The sequence below is a fragment of the Bubalus kerabau genome, chromosome 4, assembly GCF_029407905.1.
Source record: "Bubalus kerabau isolate K-KA32 ecotype Philippines breed swamp buffalo chromosome 4, PCC_UOA_SB_1v2, whole genome shotgun sequence".
Classification (NCBI taxonomy): Eukaryota; Metazoa; Chordata; class Mammalia; order Artiodactyla; family Bovidae; genus Bubalus; species Bubalus kerabau.
This window is the reverse complement of record NC_073627.1, coordinates 79,183,258-79,205,131: the sequence shown is the minus strand read 5'-3', so window position 1 is coordinate 79,205,131 and position 21,874 is coordinate 79,183,258. Positions and strand designations below refer to the sequence as shown.

General features: G+C 38.1%; 1 long non-coding RNA gene across 1 annotated transcript; it reads right to left on the bottom strand.

The window, feature by feature from the left end:
* Nucleotides 1-699: 699 nt before the first annotated feature.
* LOC129651476 (uncharacterized) lies at nt 700-16,013 on the bottom strand. Its single transcript, XR_008714167.1, has 3 exons — nt 15,825-16,013; nt 5,034-5,111; nt 700-1,013 (listed from the first exon to the last, which is right to left on the bottom strand). It is a non-coding gene; the product is annotated as an uncharacterized LOC129651476 (long non-coding RNA).
* Nucleotides 16,014-21,874: the final 5,861 nt, after the last annotated feature.

Sequence of the window (21,874 nt, the reverse complement as noted above, 5' to 3'; positions counted from 1 at the left end):
CTTTTCTGGAAAATTCCATGGACAGAGGAACCTGGTAGACTACAGTCCATGGGTTCACAAAGATTTGGATGCAACTGAGCAACTAACATATTACCTTGGTATCAAAGTCAGACAGTTATATAATAGAATACAGATATATAAAGATATATAAAAAATACAGGCCAATAACTCAGATGAGTATACACATAAAAATTCTCAGCAAAATGACCAAACCAAATCACACTGTATATTTAAATGCTCATACTCCATTACCAAGTAAGATTTAGTCCCTGGGATATAAGGACAGTTCAACATATGCAAATCTATTACTGTGATATATAACATTATACAAGTAAAGGATAAATATTTAGTTAATGTTCAAACTTTTTGAATAACAGTTTCTTGAGCAAAGATAATACTTGCTAAATCCTTGATTAGGGGTAGGAATATTCACTTCTTTGAACATAATATTTTTATGAATTATATTACTCGATTTTAACAACAAATAAATTCTAAACAACAGTGAGTTCAGAGCCTCAAGACAGAAGCAGGATTTCTGGTAGGTATTAGAAGTGTTGGTGAGACAGATATAGGAGAATTAAAAAGAAATAACAGATTTTAGTTACATATCCATAGACCAAATACCATGAGAAATATTTAACATCTTCCATTTAAGGTTTTTTATTGTCTCACCATTAGAGGTCTAATTAAAGTACTGTAAACTGTATAAATTTAAGTCACAATTTGATGGCCTATGTATATATCAATGATGTCATCAGCACAATCAAGAAAACCAACACACACATCACAGGCAAAGTTCTATCACAATCCTTGGGCTTCCCTGATAGCTCAGTTGATAAAGAATCTGCCTGCAATGCAGGAGACTCAGTTCAATTCCTGGGTAGGTAAGATCCACTGGCAAAGGGATAGGCTACTCACTCCAATATTCTTGGCCTTCCCTTGTGGCTCAGCTGGTAAAGAATCCATATGCAATGAGGAAGACCTGGGTTTGATCCCTGGGTTGGGAACATCCCCTGGAGAAAGGAAAGGATACCCACTCCAGTATTCTGTCCTGGAGAATTCCATGGATTGTATAGTCCATGGGGTTGCAAAGAGTCTGATGCGACTGAGCAACTTTCACTCACTTTTAATTTCTTACATCCACCACTTCCTACTCCCAGTTTCCCATGTGACATATAAACTGTTTTCTGTTAATTAGGGATTAAGTTCACTTTTATAGAATTTAATATGCATAGAATCATACATTATGTACTTTAACTTCTTGCATTCAACACAAGATGGAGATCTATCCATGTTGTGATATGTATCAGTTAGCTTGTGTGCAGACACCATAATTTCTCTATTTACTTATCATTGGATATTTGGATCATTGTAAGTTTTGTGACTATTACCAAAAGCTTCAATGAAGATTTGCATACATATCTTTGTATGGATGTATCATTTTTCTCTTGGGTTAATGTCTAGGAGTGGACTAACTAGGTAGTGCATATTTATATTTGTATTTTTAACAAACTATCAACCTATTTTCTAAAATAGGTATGAATTTACATTCCATCAGCCAGGTATCAGAGTTCCAGTTATACCAAACCCCTGCTGCTACTGCTGCTAAGTTGCTTCAGTCATGTCCGACTCTGTGCGACATAATGGACAGCAGCCCACCAGGCTCCCCCGTACCTTGGATTCTCCAGGTAAGAACACTGGAGTGGGTTGCCATTTCCTTCTCCAATGCATGAAAGTGGAAAGTGAAAGTGAAGCTGCTCAGTCGTGTCCGACTCTCAGCGACCCCATGGACTGCAGCCTACCAGGCTCCTCTGTCCATGGGATTTTCCAGGCAAGAGTACTGGAGTGGGGTGCCATTGCCTTCTCCGACCAGACACCTAGTAACACAAGAAAATTTCTTTTAAGTTATTCCTAGTGGGTGTGTAGTAGTATCTCTTTGCTGTTTAAATGTGTATTTTCCTAATAGCTAACTAAGAAGGCTGATCATTTTGTGTGCTTATTTGCCATCCATGTAACTTCTTTCGTAAATCATATATAAAAATATTTCTGCAAATTATAAATTGGATTATCTTCTGGTTATTTAGTTGAAATAAACCTCTATATATTTAAGATATTATACATATAAATTACACATGTGAGTAAAGATGTGAAGCAGCTAGATTACTTATACACTGATGTTGGGAATGTAAAACAGCACAGCCAATCTGAAAAATAATTTGGCTGTTTCTTAAAATTTCAACACATAAGTACAATATGACCTAGCAATTGCATTCTTAGGCATTTATTTCAGAAAAACAAAGACTTATGTTCATACAAAGATGCAGACATGAGTGTTTACAGTAGCTTTATTTGTAAAAGGGGAAAAACAGGAAACAACCCAGGTTTTTCAAGGGATAATATTTAAACAAACTATGACATATCCATACAAAAAATGAACTTCTGGTTCAAATAACAATTTGGATGAATCTCAAGGGAATTAAACTAAATGAAAACAGCCATCTTCAAAATGTTCATCTATGCTTCCAGTAATTTCATTCTTGAAAAGACGAAATTTTAGAAATGGAGAACAGATTAATGGTTGGTGGAGGGTAAAACTCTGTGTGGGGGAGAAGGAGGACCTGATGGGAGAGCAGTATCTTTATAGAAGGACCACATCAAAGATCCTAGTAGTGATTGACTATGGGGGAAGATAAATAACCCTATGCTGTGCTATTCTGTGCTGTGTTTAGTAGCTCAGTCATGTTCAACTCTTTGTAATCCCATGGCCTATATATAGCCTGCCAGGCTCCTCCATCCATGGGATTCTCCAGGCAAGAATACTAGAGTGGGATGCCATTCCCTTCTCCAGGGTATCTTCCCAACCCAGGGATTGAACCCAAGTCTTGCATATTGCAGGTGAACTCTACTGTCTGAGTCACCAGGGAAGCCCATACACTTTATAAAATTATATAGAACACACATAACTGTAAGTACTATTAAAATTGGGAAACCTGAATAATATTGGTCAATTGCTTCATGTTAATATTTAGGTTGTGACATCACTCATTATCAGAGAAATGCAAACCAAAACCACAATGAGTTACCATCTCACGCTGATCAGAATGGCTGCTATCAAAAAGTCTATAAACAATAAACTCTGGAGAGGGTGCAGAGGAAAAGGAACCATCTTACACTGTTGGTGGGAATGCAAACTCATACAGCCACCATGGAGAACAGTGTGGAGATTCCTTAAAAAACTGGAAACAGAACTGCCATATGACCTAGCAATCCCACTGCTGGGCATACATGCCAAGGAAACCAGAATTGAAAGAGACATGTGTACCCCAATGTTCATCGCAGCACTGTTTACAATAGCCAGGACATGGAAGCAACCTAGATGTCCATTGGCAGACGAATGGATAGGAAAGCTGTGGTACATATACACAATGGAATATTACTCAGCTATTCAAAAGAGGCATCTGAATCAGTGTTAATGAGGTGGACGAAACTGGCTCCTATTATACAGAGCGAAGTAAGTCAGAAAGAAAAACACCAATACAGTATATTAAAGCATATAGATGGAATTTAGAAAGATGGTAACGATGACCCTATATGCGAGACAGCAAAAGAGACACAGATGTAAAGAACAGACTGTTGGACTCTGTGGGAGAAGGTGAGGGTGGGATGATTTGAGAGAATACCATTGAAACATGTTATTAGCATATGTGAAATAGATTGTCAATCCAAGTTTGATGCATGAGACAGGGTGCTCAGGGCTCTTGCCCTGGGATGACCCTGAGGGATGGGATGGGGAGAGAGGTGGGAGGGGGGTTCAGGATGGCGGACACATGTACACCCTTGGCAGATTCATGTCAATGTATGGCAAAAACCACCACAATATTGTAAAGTAATTAGCCTCCAATTAAAACAAAAAATAATAAATAAATAAAATTAAAAAAAAAATTAGGTTGTGATAATGTACTATAGTTTTTCAAGATATCACCATGGGGGGAAACTAAGTTAAGAAACCCATGATAGCTTCACTATTTCTTAAAATTCCTTTAAAAAAAACTGTAATTATCTTATAAAAACTTCAGTTAAAAAAGGATTTTATAGCTAACTATAGCACACAGCTCTAATATAAAGTTGTCCTATGTCTATTTATTAACAAAGGGCTTTTAGTTTTTATATTTGGTATAAACACCCCTGAATGATGAGTAAAAACTAAAGCTATAAAAGACTGCAGGATTGCCATTGTGATATGATTATCCACATGTAAAAATGAAATTTAAAAGCCTTCTCAGTCTTCAAAAACAACATACATTTTGAGTTCAGGTATATGGACTTTGATATAAATACAGCCCTCTTTATATTGGGAGATGGGGGCTGCTTGATCTTCTATGAATCTTTATTGGTGAAGACTGAAATTTTGACATTATAATAGACATTCTCCTTGAGCAAACTAGTTGAGATTATGTAACAGCAAAAACTGCTATATATTCAGCCTAGATAAGAACATACTTGCTACTTCATTGGACATCAGCCTGCAAAGAAAAATAAATCTGGACAGAGATCTTACACCTTTCACAAAAATTAACTAAAATGGATCATAGATGAAAACCACAAAAAATATAACTTCTATGAGATAATAAAGACAGAAACCTAGATAAACTTGGGTATGGCAATGACTTTTTAGATACAGCATCAAAAGTATAATCCACAATAGAAATAATTGATAAATTGTACTTCATTAAAATTAAAAACTCTGCCCTATGTAAAACCAAGGAAAGAGAATAAATAAGCTATAGAGTGGAAAAAAGTAAAATTACAAAGACACATCTGATAAGGACAGTTATCAGAAACATAAAAGACTCTTAAAGCTCAACAAACAATAAGGAAACAACCCAATTTTTTAGAAAAAGGAGGGGGGCCAAAGACCTTAACAGACACCTCACTAAAGAAGATCTATGGGTGGCAAATAAACACATGAAAAGATGATATGTGTATCATCAAGGCATTTCAAAATAAAACATCAGTGAAATACCATTACCTACCTATTAGGATGGCCAAACTCCAGAACACTGACAACACCCCAGCGCTGCTTGTGGAGCAGCAGGATCTCTCACTCATTGCTGTGGAAATTCAAAATAATACAGTCACTTTGGAAGGCAGTTTGGCAATTTCTTGCAAATCTACACACACTTAACATAGGATCTAACAATCAAACTCTTGTGTATTCACACACAGTATTCACACAAAGTAGTTGAAAACATGTCTACACAAAAACCTGTACAATGATGTTTATAGTGATTCGAGTAATTCACTGATAATCACAAAAACTTGGAAGCAACTAAGATGGCCTCCAGTAAATAAATGGCTAAATACTGCAAAAAGTATTTATTCATTTATTCAGATACTGCAAAAGTATTCAGTGCTGAAAATAAAATGAGCTATCAAGGCACAAAAAGACACGAGGGGATTTTAAACGCATTTTACTAAGTGAAAAGAGGCTGTTTGAAAAGGCTACATACTGTTTGACTCTATTTATATATTTTAGAAAAGGCAATAGTACAGAAAGAGATCTATGGTTCCCTGGAGTAAGGGATCAACAGACAGAGCAAAGAGGACTTTTAGAGCAGTAAAAATACTCAGTATGATACAATATTGATGTCATTTTACATTTGTTAAGACTCAGAGAAGGTACAACAATAAGAGTGAACCATAATGTAAACTATGGACTTTGGGTGATTATGATAGTTCATGTAGGGTTACCCTTTGTAACCAATGTTCCACTCTGGTGAGGGGGGTTGATAATTGGGGAAGTTGTGAATGTGTAGGGGCTGGGATTATTTGGTAAATTTCCATGCTTTTCCCTCAATTGTCCTGTGAACTTTAAATCGTTCTGGAAATAAGAAAATCAATAAAATGTTTTAAAATAAATATAACATCTGATTTGGAAATATGCTTCCTTCAGAAGGGTGATAAACTGTCTTATTTTAGTTCAACCCAGTTCAAACTGAGAATTTCTATAGGTCTATTGTGAATTACCACTTCTAAGAAGGAACTGATAACTGTGTGCTTATCCTTATGGTTACATTTCCACTGCTGCTTGTCTTGTAAAGAATTTATTTGTTCACACTTTGCAACTAAATTATTCTAGCAGCCTGCCTCCTTTTCCTTCAACAGCTCCTGAGCATTACTTGTTTTATAACACCTTTTTAGTCTCATCACTTCCACTTCCAAAATCTATTGCCTTTAAAATAAAGACTTTCAATTCTCTGTTGTGACATTAACTGATCTACCTCCCCTTTTGTAGACCAATCTTTAGCAAAAACTGTCAGTCACACTGTGGCACTACCCTTATACATTTACACCTCAATACATTTGCCTATGTCAATCCCTATTTTGCTTTTATACCCACATTATCCCAAGTTTCACCTTCAAATTCTGTATGTATTTTATAGACTGGCTCATATTTAGAGACTGGCATCTTCTTTATGAAGCCCATTATCACTTTAGGTGAAAATGACTTCTTCGTTTTAATTTCTGAATTTTCATAACTGTTCCAGTAGGTCCTGGACATAATATCTACTATACATTTCTTACAGTTATTTAACTGATCTTTTCTCCCTATGTCGTAAAGTCCTTTAAGACAGAGACTGTGTTGTAACTTCCTTCAAGATTCCTGATAGATTAAAACTAAGGATATCACATCTACAAGGATGGCTTGAATATAATAACTACTATATATTTGCTTGACAAGTATCTCTAAAATTGTGATTTAGTAATTTCACATTATGGGAGGTTTATTTGGCTTTGGACAAGGCAGAAAAATTACAGATGTGATTTTAATAGGCCATATACTTTCAAGGATTTCGTTCTGGCAAGAGAGTCAAATTAAAGTCAAATTAACAATAAAATAAGATGCTGATTGATACTGATAAACTGTACATGCATAAACAAAGAGAGATTTTACTAAATCTTGGGACCATAGGTGATGCCTGACTTGAATAAAGTTGAAGATAATCAGGAAAATATACCATATAAAACATTCCAAGAAGGAAGTAAACAAACACGAAATTATATCATCAACAATGACATGCAAAATTCATGTGCAGAGAGGGCTGGAAATGAAACACCTGGAAAGTAAGTAGTGGCCTCCAAATTATAGAATCTGGTTCCAAACTACAGGTCTGAATGGCGAAATCCTAGATATCCATCCCCCTCATCCAAGATTAATGTATAAGTCGGTCCTTTTGTCAAAAGTTACAAGTCATGATTCTTCCTTTATCTTTTGCATTTTTCCTCAATCATATCTCTAAATGACTGGAGAAAAATTATGTTCTTTTTTTATTATCAAAGCTTTAGATTAATATTTTGTCTAGTATTAAAACCCATGTATTGGGCTTCCCTGGTGGCTCAGAGGTTAAAGCGTCTGCCTGCAATGCGGGAGACCCCGGTTTGATCCCTGGGTCTGGAAAATCCCCTGGAGAAGGAAATGGCAACCCACTCCAGTATTCTTGCCTGGAGAATCCCATGGAGGAAGGAGCCTGCTAGGCTACAGTCCACGGGGTCGCAAAGAGTCGGACATGACTGAGGTACTTCACTCAAAACCCATGTATAAACAATATTTAACTTGAAAGAAAAGTGAAAGTGAAGTCATTCAGTCATGTCCGACTCTTTGTGACCCCGTGGACTCTAGTCTACCAGGCTCCTCTGTCCATGGGATTTTCCAAGCAAGAATACTGGAGTGGATTGCCATTTTCTTCTCCAAGAGATCTTCCCAACCCAGGGATTGAACCCCGGTCTCCCGCATTGTAGGCAGATGCTTTACCATCTGAGCCACCAGGGAAGTCCCTAATATTTAACTTAATATATAAATTAATATATACAGTTAATGTTTATTAATCAATAAAGCAAGCTCTTTGCAACCTCATGTAGCCCACCAGGCTCCTCTGTCCATGGGGATTCTCCAAGCAAGAATACTAGAGTGGGTTGCCATGCCCTCCACAAGGGTATCTTTTCAACCCAGGGATCAAACCCAGGTCTCCCACATTGCAGGCACATTCTTCACCATCTGAGCCACCAGAGAAGCCAAGGAACACTGGAGTGGGTATACTATTCCTTCTCTAGGAGATCTTCCCAACCCAGGAATCCAACCTGAGTACCCTGCATGGCAGGTGAATTCCTTACCAGCTGAGATACTAGGGAAGCACAGTCAATACAGCAATCTAGGAAAATGCAAGAGCCCTAGTTGTTGGGATTCAGGAAGAATTCAGAGTATGCATGATACAATAAGCATTGAAACATGTATATTACCTTATGTAAAATAGATGACCAGTGCAAGTTCAATGCATGAAGCAGGACACTCAGATCCGGTGCTCTGGGACAACCCAGAGGGATGAGATGGGGAGGGAGGTGGGTGGGGGGTTCAGGATGAGGAGACACATGTGCACCCATTGATGATTCAAGTCAATGTATGGCAAAAACCACCACAATATTATAAAGTAATTAGCCTCCAATTAAATAAATAAATAAAATTAAAAAAAAAAATATGGCTTGACTAAGAACACTGATATTTGGGCCAAACAAAGATGTTAGGTGAAGGACCACATTTCATGAATAGTATACTTTGTATATTATATTTGTATATAATAGTATACCTTGTAATCTTAGTGGATTTTCCTACTAAAATTTATATGAGGAAAGCATGCCAAAAAAGTTATGATACTGCATAAAAAGTAAGTCATGAAAATTGACATGTATGCAGTTTGGCCACTTTCAAGGAAAGAATGGGAGATGGGCATTTTTGCCTGCTCCTTCTATGCTGAGCTTATGGGAGATAGCCAAGGTGAGTGTTTTTAGGCTGTTAGGAATTGCATCTTCATGTAGCTGGTGGCTTTCAGAGCTATACATTTGGGGGGCATATCACTTGGGTGGGAGTCTACAAGTTGGAGATTTTCTATTGTGGTCCAAATGCTTTGTTCTTCAGGGAGAAGATAGAAACTGGGGATTTCCTTTCTATTGTAGGTGAATGTTCTGGGGTGGGGTTTAAGGTGAGAGTGTATCTCAGCCTTTCATACCATTTCATTATGTGCATGTTTTTATTTGTCCAATGTGTAGTAGTTGGTCATCTAATTTCTGGATTTCCCTGAGGAAATTGTTCCAAGTACAGCTGTACCTTCCAAGTGCACTCCTGGGAGTTCATTAAAGTTCTGGAGCCTCCTATGTTTCCATTTTGGTTGACCCTTCCATCCCTACTCACTCATTCATTTATTTACTTTGGCTGTGCCAGGTCTTGGCTGTGGCATACAAGATCCGGTTTCCTGACCAAGGATCGAATCTGGGTCCCCTGCATTGGGAGCATAGAGTTGTAGCCATTGAACCATCAGGGAAGTCTCCCTACTCATTTTTCAACCTAAACAAACATGATTTTAAATTCCAGTTCTGTTACAGATTTTGTCATAGATTCCCAGGCTTCTCAGGTGCTGCTAATGGTAAAGAATCTGCCTGTCAATGCAGGATAGGCAAGAGATGTGGGTTTGATCCCTGGGTAAGGAAGATTCCCTGGAGTAGGAAGTGGCAACTCACTCCAGTATTCTTGCCTGGAGAATCCCTTTTACAGAGGATCCTGGTGGGCTACACGATCCATCAGGCTACAGAGTCAGACATGACTGAGCAACTGAATGCAACACTCATATAGATCCCAAGGATACTAATCAACCTTTCTAATACTCAGTCATTTCATCTGCCATCATAGGAAAAAGAGTACCCTCAACAACAAAAAAATTCATATGGTTATTTGAAGAGTAAAAGAGAAAATATAAAGGAGAGAGAAGTTTCTGGCATTTCAGTTCAGTTCAGTCGCTCAGATATGTCTGACTCTTTACAACCCCATGAATCGCAGCACGCCAGGCCTCCCTGTCCATCACCAACTTCCAGAGTTTACCCAAACTCATGTGCATTGAGTCGATGATGCCATCCAGCCATCTCATCCTCTGTCGTCCCCTTCTCCTCCTGCCCCCAATCCCTCCCAGCATCAGAGTCTTTTCTAATCAGTCAACTCTTCGCATCAGGTGGCCAAAGTATTGGAGTTTGAGCCTCAGCATCATTCCTTCCAATGAACACCCAGGACTGGTCTCCTCTAGGATGGACTGGCTGGATCTCCTTGCAGTCCAAGGGACTCGCAAGAGTCTTCTCCAACACCACAGTTCAAAAGCATCAATTCTTTGGCGCTCAGCTTTCTTCACAGTCCAACTCTCACATCCATACATGACCACTGGAAAAACCATAGCTTGACTAGACAGACCTTTGTTGGCAAAGTAATGTCTCTGCTTTTCAATATGCTATCTAGGTTGGTCATAACTTTCCTTCCAAGGAGTAAGCGTCTTTTAATTTCACGGCTGCAATCACCATCTGCAGTGATTCTGGAGCCCAAAAAGTAAAGTGTGACATTGCTTGCACTGCTTCCCCATCTACTTCCCATGAAGAGATGGGACCGGATGCCATGATCTTCATTTTCTGAATGTTGAACTTTAAGCCAACTTTTTCAGTCTCCACTTTCACTTTCATCAAGAGGCTTTTTAGTTTCTCTTCACTTTCTGCCATAAGGGTGGTGTCATCTGCATATCTGAGGTTATTGATATTTCTCCTGGCAATCTTGATTCCAGCTTCTGACATTTAGTAACTGTTAAATAGATATCATGATGATTATTAGTATTTTAATATGTTCTTTACTTCCAAATGTGCATTTTCTGAGTTTTATCTCAGAATATTCTCTTTGAAATTTTTATAGAAAATGTTTATTTTCCCCTTAATTTTCCCAATAGTTTCTATTATTTTAATATAATATCTCATATCTTTTAAAATTACCTCTACCTATCTTTCATTAACATCAGATATTTTAAGTTGACATTTCTAGAGTTATCATAAATATTTGCTCTTAAGCTCTTTTTCTAACAAAAATTACAGTTATATTTATAATGAATACAAAAATGGAAAAACTGGCCATGCTGTATGTAAAATTAATCTTTAAATTAATTTAAGATGACTGAATGCCATCCTTCAGATGTCTAATCTTCATAAACCTTGAAAAATATAATTTAAAATTAGTTGAAAATACAATTATATTATTTCTGTGTTAGAAAACATAAAAATTAGGCAAACCAGCAAAAACTATGCTTGTGTTCTATAAAAATAATTTATTTTCTTTTAAATTTCATTTTCAAACGCATATGAAATTTTATTTTCATATACATATGCATTTACATATGCCTATGTAAATTTTATTTTCATATGCATAACCACCATGATCAATTTTGTTTGGCACTTGCTTTCCAGTCGATGGATGCTAACATGAAGAGCTAAGAAAGTTTAACATGGTCAGAATATACACAGAAATAATTAGAGGTAACAGACTGTAATAACCTTGAGTATATGGTCTCAGACTACAATATAAAATGTTTACCTTATATTTCATATTTTTAAAAGACGAAAGGACATGCTCAATTTTTTTTTCTGTTTGAATAATATCAATATTATAGCAATCATATTTTTGCACACCTTGCTGTTCTAACTTTCTGGGAATTAGACCAATCAGTGCTTTAACTGTATTGTGTTTCTTCATTATCAGCATTATATGTTTCGATGTGTTAATTAGAGGAGAAAAAAATAGGAGTGGACTAAGGCAATTGAAATAATTGGAGACTCTTGGATAAGCATGTTATTTTATTCACCTCAGTATATCCTCAATGACAAATATACTGGGCTATACATCCAGAGAACTGTGTGATTTCAGCATAGTTTAGTGAAAATTCTTTACATATATTTCTTTGTATCAGTGAATATTCATTCAGAAAATTAATTTTCAGCAGTCAAAAACTAACATGTTGCAGTCAATCAACATATCATATTGGAAAGTCAGTTTAAGAAAAATATTTAATGGCTAATGACACCACTACAGATGAATAATAATGACAAACTAAAAGGCTTAATGAGAACTGAGCACTGCGTACCCTCAAACCTCTAACACTATAATCACATGCTAAGAAGTTAATCAGAATGCACGTGTTATTTTACAATGGACATTTAAAATATGGGAATTGAAACATACACTATATAACTTTCCTACAGAGATAATGAAATGTCAACAAGGGATGCTACAATGGTGAACAATGAAATACACTCACAACACAAAAAAGTGGAAAAGGGCAATTGAACCTCTGATGTCGATTCTATGACCAAAGTAGGTATATATCCCACATGAAGTAATTATATAGTATTATAATGTACACACATATTTCATATAATAAAGTTGATAAGGGGCTATAATAGAGAGTAAGGAAGGTTGGAAAAGAAAAGGAGAAGTTGAAAACATTTCACATTCAGATAAACACTATCTGTAAGATATTAATTTAACAGCATACAAAAATACTTTATAAATAATATTCTCCAATTCTCATACTAAGGTACCCCAATAAGTAGTGTTACTTAACACTACAATCTTTTATTCATCCACAATGCCCCAATGATAACCTTATTTTACCTAATATAAAACAAATTCTTCAGTTCAGATCAGTTCAGTCGCTCAGTCGTGTCCAACTTTTTGCAAAGCCATGAATTGCAGCACGCCAGGCCTCCCTGTCCATCACTAACTCCCGGAGTTCACTGAGACTCACGTCTATCGAGTCAGTGATACCATCCAGCCATCTCATCCTCTGGCGTCCCCTTCTCCTCCTGCCCCCAATCTCTCCCAGCAACAGAGTCTTTTCCAATGAGTCAACTCTTCGCATGAGGTGGCCAAAGTACTGGAGTTTCAGCTTCAGCATCATTCCTTCCAAAGAAATCCCAGGGCTGATCTCCTTAAGATTGGACTGGTTGGATCTCCTTGCAGCCCAAGGGACTCTCAAGAGTCTTCTCCAACACCACAGTTCAAAAGCATCAACTCTTTGGCACCCAGCCTTCTTCACAGTCCAACTCTCACATCCATACCTGACCACTGGAAAAACCATAGCCTTGACTAGATGGACCTCTGTTGGCAAAGTAATGTATCAGCTTTTGAATATGCTATCTAGGTTGGCCATAACTTTCCTTCCAAGGAGTAATCATCTTTAATTTCATGGCTGCAATCACCATCTGCAGTGATTTTGGAGCCTAGAAAAATAAAGTCTGACACTGTTTCCACTGATTCCCCATCTATTTCCCATGAAGTGATGGGACCAGATGCCATGATCTTCGTTTTCTGAATGTTGAGCTTTAAGCCAACTTTTTCACTCTCCAGTTTCACTTTCATCAAGAGGCTTTTGAGTTCCTCTTCACTTTCTGTCATAAGGGTGGTGTCATCTGCATATCTGAGGTTATTGATATTTCTCCTGGCAATCTTGATTCCAGCTTGTGTTTCTTCCAGTCCAGCGTTTCTCATGATGTACTCTGTATATGAGTTAAATAAGCAGGGTGACAATATACAGCCTTGATGAACTCCTTTTCCTATTTGGAACCAGTCTGTTGTTCCATGTCCAGTTCTAACTGTTGCTTCCTGACCTCCATACAGGTTTCTCAAGAGGCAGGTCAGGTGGTCTGGTATTCCCATCTCTTTCAGAATTTTCCATAGTTATTGTGATCCACACAGTCAAAGGCTTTGGCATAGTCAATAAAGCAGAAATAGATGTTTTTCTGGAACTCTCTTGCTTTTTCGATGATCCAGCAGATGTTGGCAATTTGATCTCTGGTTCCTCTGCCTTTTCTAAAACCAGCTGGAATATCTGGAAGTTCATGATTCACATATTGCTGAAGCCTGGCTTGGAGAATTTTGAGCATTACTTTACTAGCATGGGAGATGAGTGCAATTGTGTGGTAGTTTGAGCATTCTTTGGCATTGCCTTTCTCTGGGATTGGAATGAAAACTGACCTTTTTCAGTCCTGTGGCCACTGCTGAGTTTTCCAAATTTGCTGGCATATTGAGTGCAGCACTTTCACAGCATCATCTTTCAGGATTTGGAATAGCTCAACTGGAATTCCATCACCTCCACTAGCTTTGTTCGTAGTGATGCTTCCTAAGGCCCACTTGACTTCACATTCTAGGATGTCTGGCTCTAGGTCAGTGATCACACCATCATGATTATCTGGGTCATGAAGATCTTTTTTGTACAGTTTTTCTGTGTATTCTTGCCATCTCTTCTTAATATCTTCTGCTTCTGTTAGGTCCATACCATTTCTGTCCTTTATCTAGTCCATCTTTGCATGAAATGTTCCCTTGGTATCTCTCATTTTCTTGAATAGATCTAGTCTTTCCCATTCTGTTGTTTTCCTCTATTTCTTTGCATTGATCACGAGGAAGGCTTTCTTATCTCTTCTTGCTATTTTTTGGAACTCTGCATTCAGATGCTTTTGTCTTTCCTTTTCTCCTTTGCTTTTCGCTTCACTTCTTTTCACAGCTATTTGTAAGGCCTCCCCAGATAGCCATTTGCTTTTTTGCATTTCTTTTCCATGGGGATGATCTTGATCCCTGTCTCCCGTACAATGTCACGAACCTCATTCCATAGTTCATCAGGCACTCTGTCTATCAGATCTAGGCCCTTAAATCTATTTCTCACTTCCACTGTATAATCATAAGGGATCTGATTTAGGTCATACCTGAATGGTGTAGTGGTTTTCCCTACTTTCTTCAATTTAAATCTGAATTTGGTAATAAGGAATTCATGATCTGAGCCACAGTCAACTCCTGGTCTTTTTTTTTGTTGACTGTATAGAGCTTCTCCATCTTTGGCTGCAAAGAATATAATCAATCTGATTTTGGTGTTGACCATCTGGTGATGTCCATGTGTAGAGTCTTCTCTTGTGTTGTTGGAAGAGGGTGTTTGCTATGACAAGTGCATTTTCTTGGCCAAACTCTGTTAGTCTTTGCCCTGCTTCATTCTGTATTCCAAGGCCAAATTTGCCTGTTACTCCAGGTGTTTCTTGACTTCCTACTTTTGCATTCCAGTCCCCTATAATGAAAAGGACATCTTTTTTGGGTGTTAGTTCTAAAAGGTCTTGGAGGTCTTCATAGAACCATTTAACTTCAGCTTCTTCAGCATTACTGGTTGGGGCATAGACTTGGATTACTGTGATATTGAACGGTTTGCCTTGGAAACGAACAGAGATCATTCTGTCATTTTTGAGATTGTATCCAAGTACTGCATTTCAAACTCTTTTGTTGACCATGATGGCTACTCCATTTCTTCTGAGGTATTCCTGACCGCAGTAGTAGATATAATGGTCTTCTGAGTTAAATTCACCCATTCCAGTCCATTTTAGTTTGCTGATTCCTAGAATGTCGATGTTCACTCTTGCTATCTCTTGTTTGACCACTTCAAATTTGCCTTGATTCATATACCTGACATTCCAAGTTCCTATGCAATATTGCTCTTTACAGCATCGGACCTTGCTTCTATCGCCATTCCCATCCACAGCTGGATATTGTTTTTGCTTTGGCTCCATCCCTTCATTCTTTCTGGAGTTATTTCTCCACTGATCTCCAGTAGCATATTGGGCACCTGCCGACCTGGGGAGTTCATCTTTCAGTGTCCTTTCTTTTTGCCTTTTCATACTGTTCATGGGGTTCTCAAGGCAAGAATACTGAAGTGGTTTGCCATTCCCTTCTCCAGTGGACCACATTCTGTCAGATCTCTCCACCATGACCCGCCCGTCTTGGGTTGCCCCACGGGCATGGCTTAGTTTCATTGAGTTAGACAAGGCTGTGGTCCCAGTGTGATTAGATTGACTAGTTTTCTGTGAGTATGGTTTCAGTGTGTTTGCCCTCTGATGCCCTCTTGCAACACCTACTGTCTGACTTGGGTTTCTCTTACCTTGGACGTGGGGTATCTCTTCATGGCTGCTCCAGCAAAGCGCAGCCGCTGCTCCTTACCTTGGATGAGGGGGTATCTCTTCACTGCCACCCTTCCTGTCCTTCAGTGTGGGATAGCTCCTCTAGGCCCTCCTGCGCCCACGCGGCCAGGGACTTGAGTTTGTCCTGAGCCAGGAAAAATAGAAATAGGACAAGAAAAGTGAGTTTCTGCCAGACAGTAAGATGCACCTTCAGGGATGAAATGGGGTCAGCTGAAAGGAGCCTCCCTAAACAAGGTATGACCATATAAAAATTAAGTAAGAAAATAATTATTTGAAAAACCATGAATATATGATGATACTCAAGATATTTTAAATAATAGATATATTCTCATATTTCAGGTATTTCTAGAAATTGCTGAATATGGTATTTTCAAGTTAAGGGCTTATCTCATTGTAGCCAGTGTTTAAATCTCATTATACTTAGTTGATGGCAAGTGACTACTTCTACTTCTAAATGGGATAGCAAAAATCTTAGTAGGTGAAATCAATCAACAAAAAAGTTGAGGACAGTGTAAAGAGTTATACTGAATTTTTTATACCCATGCAAATATGTTTCTCCAATTATTGGCTTTCACATTAGAAAAATTACATCTTTAAAATTTAAAATTTTTCCTGATGAGTTTTTTTTTTTTTTCCACCTGATAATTTGGCCACCTGATGTGAAGAGATGACTCACTGGAAAAGACCCTGATACTGGGAAAGATTGAGGGCAGGAGGAGAAAGGGGTGACAGAAGATAAGATGGTTGGATGGCATCAATGACTTAATGGACATGAGTTTGAGCAAACTCTGGGAGATAGAGAAGGATAGGGAAACCTGGTGTGCTGCAGTCCATGGGACATAGCAAGTGAACAAAAACAATTTCAAATTATACTGGATAAATGTTGATGTGAATAAATGGATTTTACTCAGCACCTCCATGACCTACTCTTTACACACACAATCAACCTCTACCACTCCCAGTTTAGTTCAGTTCAGTTGCTCAGTCGTGTCTGACTCTTTGCAACCCCATGAATTGCAGGACACCAGGCCTCCCTGTCCATCACCAACTCCCAGAGTTTGGTGGGAGTTGGTGATGTCAACTCACGTGCATCGAGTTGGTGATGTCATCCAGCCATCTCATCCTCTGTCATCCCCTTCTCCTCCTGCCCCCAATCCCTCCCAGCATCAGGGTCTTTCCCAAAGAGTCAACTCTTTGCATGAGGTGGCCAAAGTATTGGAGTTTCAGCTTCAGCATCAGTCCTTCCAGTGAACATCCAGGACTAATCTCCTTTAGGATGGACTGGTTGGATCTCCTTGCAGTCCAAGGGACTCGCAAGAGTATTCTCCAATACCACAGTTCAAAAGCATCAATTCTTCAGTGCTCAGCTTTCTTCACAGTCCAATTCTCACATCCATACATGACCACTGGAAAACCATAGCCTTGACTAGACGGACCTTGTTGGCAAAGTAATGTCTCTGCTTTTGAATATGCTATCTAGGTTGGTCATAACTTTCCTTCCAAGGAGTAAGCGTCTTTTGATTTCATGGCTGCAGTCACCATCTGCAGTGATTTTGGAGCCCAGAAAAATAAAGTCTGACACTGTTTCCACTGTTTTCCCATCTACTTCCCATGAAGTGATGGGACCAGATGCCATGATCTTACTTTTCTAAATGTTGAGCTTTAAGTCAACTTTTTCACTCTCCTCTTTCACGTTCATCAAGAGGCTCTTTAGTTCCTCTTCACTTTCTGCCATAAGGGTGGTGTCATCTGCATATCTGAGGTTATTGATATTTCTCCCGGCAATCTTGATTCCAGCTTGTGCTGCTTCTAGCTCAGTGTTTCTCATGATGTACTCTGCATATAAGTTAAATAAGCAGGGTGACAAAAATACAAACATACATACACACATTCAGCAAGAGTATACAGGAAAATTGTATGATATGAAAAGAGTATGTGAAATAACTCAGGCTGAAAGAAAATTTATTCCTTGAAAAGTTGCACTGTATAAAAAATAGTAAAATCAAGTCTGGGTAGAATTTTCCTGGAAGTTATACTATATTCAAAAGATAAGCATAGGCCATTAATTGCAGTATAAAATCAAAGTTGCCAAAGCAGGTATGAGATGGCTAGTATGCTTCACTTCACTAAAAGAATGTACTTGTAACCCTGTAATGAAGAAATTAGTATATAATTGAAAGCTTTATGTATTTTATGTTAGTAATATAAATACAGTAATGGATTTTTGGTCATTGTCTGTGTGTATATACCTGTTTAAAGTTGACTTGAATGGTTAAATTAATCTATTACACAATTTACAATTATAGTTTATCACACTTACAAGCACTGCCTAAGTATACAGGAATATTTTGCTCATATAATTTATATACTACCTTGTTAGTTGATCAAAGTGATTAAGATAATCAGATAAAGTAAATTTTGATTGTAGATTAATGTCTAAGTGAATTTGTTTAGTTAAGTATGTAAATAGAGGTAATTTTAAGCAGATTTTAAACTGCTCAAATGTCTAAGTTACTTGAACATAAATTGAAATCAAGTAAAATGACTATATTTTATATAATTGCGAGATAAAAAATCTTAGAGGCTCAAGAAAAATAATTAAAATATTTTACAATATAATAACTGAAATAGTAATTTTAAAAGTAATTGAAACTATTCCTTACTGTGTAAAAATGCTCTCCTTAGACATTAAAAAAAAGGGTCAAACTTAAATTGCATATATTTTACATTTGCTATAGATTTACTTTATTCATGTTGAAGTAGCATTAGGATGCTCAACAGTATTTTTTTTTTTTTAATCTTGGGTTTCTAATTGTGAAATTCTGTCAACTGAAATCTTTCACATTAATATTCTACAACTAAGAACATACTTAGGTGGCCATGAGATAAAGATTACAACCTACTTCTGAACCAAACTAAGAGTGAAATGAAACAAGAAAAATAAAATAAGTTGAATATATTTAGTTTTATTAATACAACTATGTTTAGACTATGTCAGATCAGATCAGATCAGATCAGTCGCTCAGTCGTATCCGACTCTTTGCGACCCCATGAATCACAGCATGCCAGGCCTCCCTGTCCATCACCAACTCCCGAAGTTCACCCAGACTCAGGTCCATCAAGTCAGTGATGCCATCCAGCCATCTCATCCTCTGTCATCCCCTTCTCCTCTTGCCCCCAATCCCTCCCAGCATCAGAGTCTTTTCCAATGAGTCAACTCTTTGCATGAGGTGGCCAAAGTACTGGAGTTTCAGCTTTAGCATCATTGCTTCCAAAGAAATCCCAGGGCTGATCTCCTTCAGAATGGACTGGTTGAATCTCCTTGCAGTCCAAGGGACTCTTAAGAGTCTTTTCCAACACCACAGTTCAAAAGCATCAATTCTTCAGCGCTCAGCCTTCTTCACAGTCCAACTCTCACATCTATACATGACCACTGGAAAAAACCATAACCTTGACTAGATGAACCTTTGTTGGCAAAGTAATGTCTCTGCTTTTGAATATGCTATCTAGGTTGGTGATAACTTTCCTTCCAAGGAGTAAGCGTCTTTTAATTTCATGGCTGCAGTCATATATATATATATATATATATATATATATATACATACACACTATATATAAATCACTTTATATATATATAAAGGAATATATAAATATATATAAATGCCTTATATATATATAAAGGGATATATAAATATATATATATATATAAAGGGATATATAAATATATATATACAAATCCCTTATATAACTAGATGTGTTTAGTTGCTCAGTCATGTCCGACTCTTTGTGGCCCCATGGTCTGTAGATTGCCAGGCTCCTCTGTCCATGGGAATTCTCCAGGCAAGAATACTGGAGTGGATTGTCATGCCCTCCTCCAAGGGATCTTCCCAATCCAGGGACTGAACCCAGGTTCGCACATTGCAGGTGTATTCTTTACCATCTGAGCCAACAGGGAAGCCCATATAACTAGATGAAGTAAAACCAAATATTTTATAGCTATTTCAGGAAAGAAAAAAATAAAGAAAAAGCATATTATCTCATTTTTATAATTGAGATACCTGAAACATCAAAATTTGTATATTCTAGTGATTTCAAGATTAATCAAAGTATGTCTACATCCTTCTAAGAGGAATATAATGAATTCCTCTCCTTTTTCCTTCCCTTCCTCTATGCTTTTATTTCTCTTTCCTTCTTTCTCTCTGTCCTTTTCTCCTTTCTTTCGCTTCCATCATTCCTTCCTTCCAATGACCACTTCACTTTCCAAATATACAAGATTTGGGTAGTTAAGATTTATTTTGCAGGTGTGCTGCGATTCATGGGGTCACAAAGAGTCCGACTGAGCGACTGAACTGTTATGCACAAAGGGATATTATTTCTCTAACCACTGGTTTACCATTGGAAAAATCACATCTTTTAAATTTTGAATGTTTTATCTGCTGGAATTATTTTTTTCTTTTTACCTTGTGTAATTTACAAAGTAAATAACCCACTAAAAATCGGTTGAACAGTACTTCTCACAGTGCATAGGAATCTGCCTGGCAATGCAGGAGACACAGGTTCGAACCCTAATCTGGGAAGATTCCACATGCCGCAGCGCAACTAAGCCCATATGCCACAACTACAGAGCCTGTGTGTCGCAGCTACTGAAGCCCTCACGCCCTACAGCCCGCACAGCGCAACAGTTGAACCCAGGCACCTAGAGTCTGTGCTCTGCAACAAGAAGCCGCTTCAGGGAGCAGCCTGGGCACCGCGACCAAGAGGAACCCCCACTCACCGCAACGAGGGAAAGCCGGCACAAAGCAACGGAGACCCAGCACAGCCAAATATACCTCTACAAATGAGGTTGAATGGATTATTTGACTCGAGTCCTTTACTCTGATTTACACAAAAATCACAAGGAAAAATAAAAACCATTTTTATTGATATGAGACAAATATAAAGCCTAGATAGAAAGGAGTATATCACTTCAGATTTTAAGTAATGTAGTAACATCAACTGATTTATTTCAAAAGGCAAATTCAGTGATACTCTCATTGTTGCAGTGATGCCTAGATAACTGGTCAGACAACTGGAAAGACAGGGCATGGCATTTTAAAGAAAGATTTACCGGTTTGGAATAACCTTATAGGCTGCCTATCATTAGGCTTCCTAATTGAAAGAGAATTTAGAGAAGTTCCTTTTAGAATGAAAAATAAGTACGGTGTATTAGTATATCATTTTATAAACTTTGATCATCTTTCCTGCACATGCCCAGTGCAGAGTGAAATGATAGAAGAAGGATTTTCTTGAGACAATAAGCCACATTAGCATCTGTAGACAGACTCAGTTGAATTCCCTTTTGCTTTCGCTCTCCTCTCAAACTCTTTAACAGCTTATAAGGGAACCTACATGAATTAATCCATAAAAAATTCAGAAACTAAAGTTTTAAGTTAGGCATGTATTAAGGTATTGTTTATCAGTTTCAAGTCCATACTGTCAACATTCCGCTCTGTGAGTAGAGGACTGCTGCTGCTGCTACGTCGCGTCAGTCGTGTCCAACTCTGTGCGACCCCACAGACGGCAGCGCCCCAGGCTCCTCTGTCCCTGGGATTCTCCAGGCAAGAACACTGGAGTGGTTGCCATTTCCTTCTCCAATGCATGAGAGTGAAAAGTGAAAGTGAAGTCGCTCAGTCGTGTCCGACTCTTAGCGGCCCCATGGAGTGTAGCCTAGCAGGCTCCTCCTTCCATGGGATTTTCCAGGCAAGAGTACTGGAGTGGGGTGCCATCGCCTTCTCCGGAGTAGAGGACAGAACTCTGCAAAAACACCTTTTGCCAGCTAACTTTTTTAGCCTCTACCAGCAGGAGGCAGTGGTTAATTTCAGTTTGCAGTATTTCCAACACTCAGAACCAGACCCAGTACATACTGTCAGAAATATCTCATTGTCAGGGGTCTGATTTTCAGCCCCACAGGGAACTTTCTCCAACCTCAGAGACATCAGTAGTAAGGGAGCAGCATCTCTTTCAAATGGGA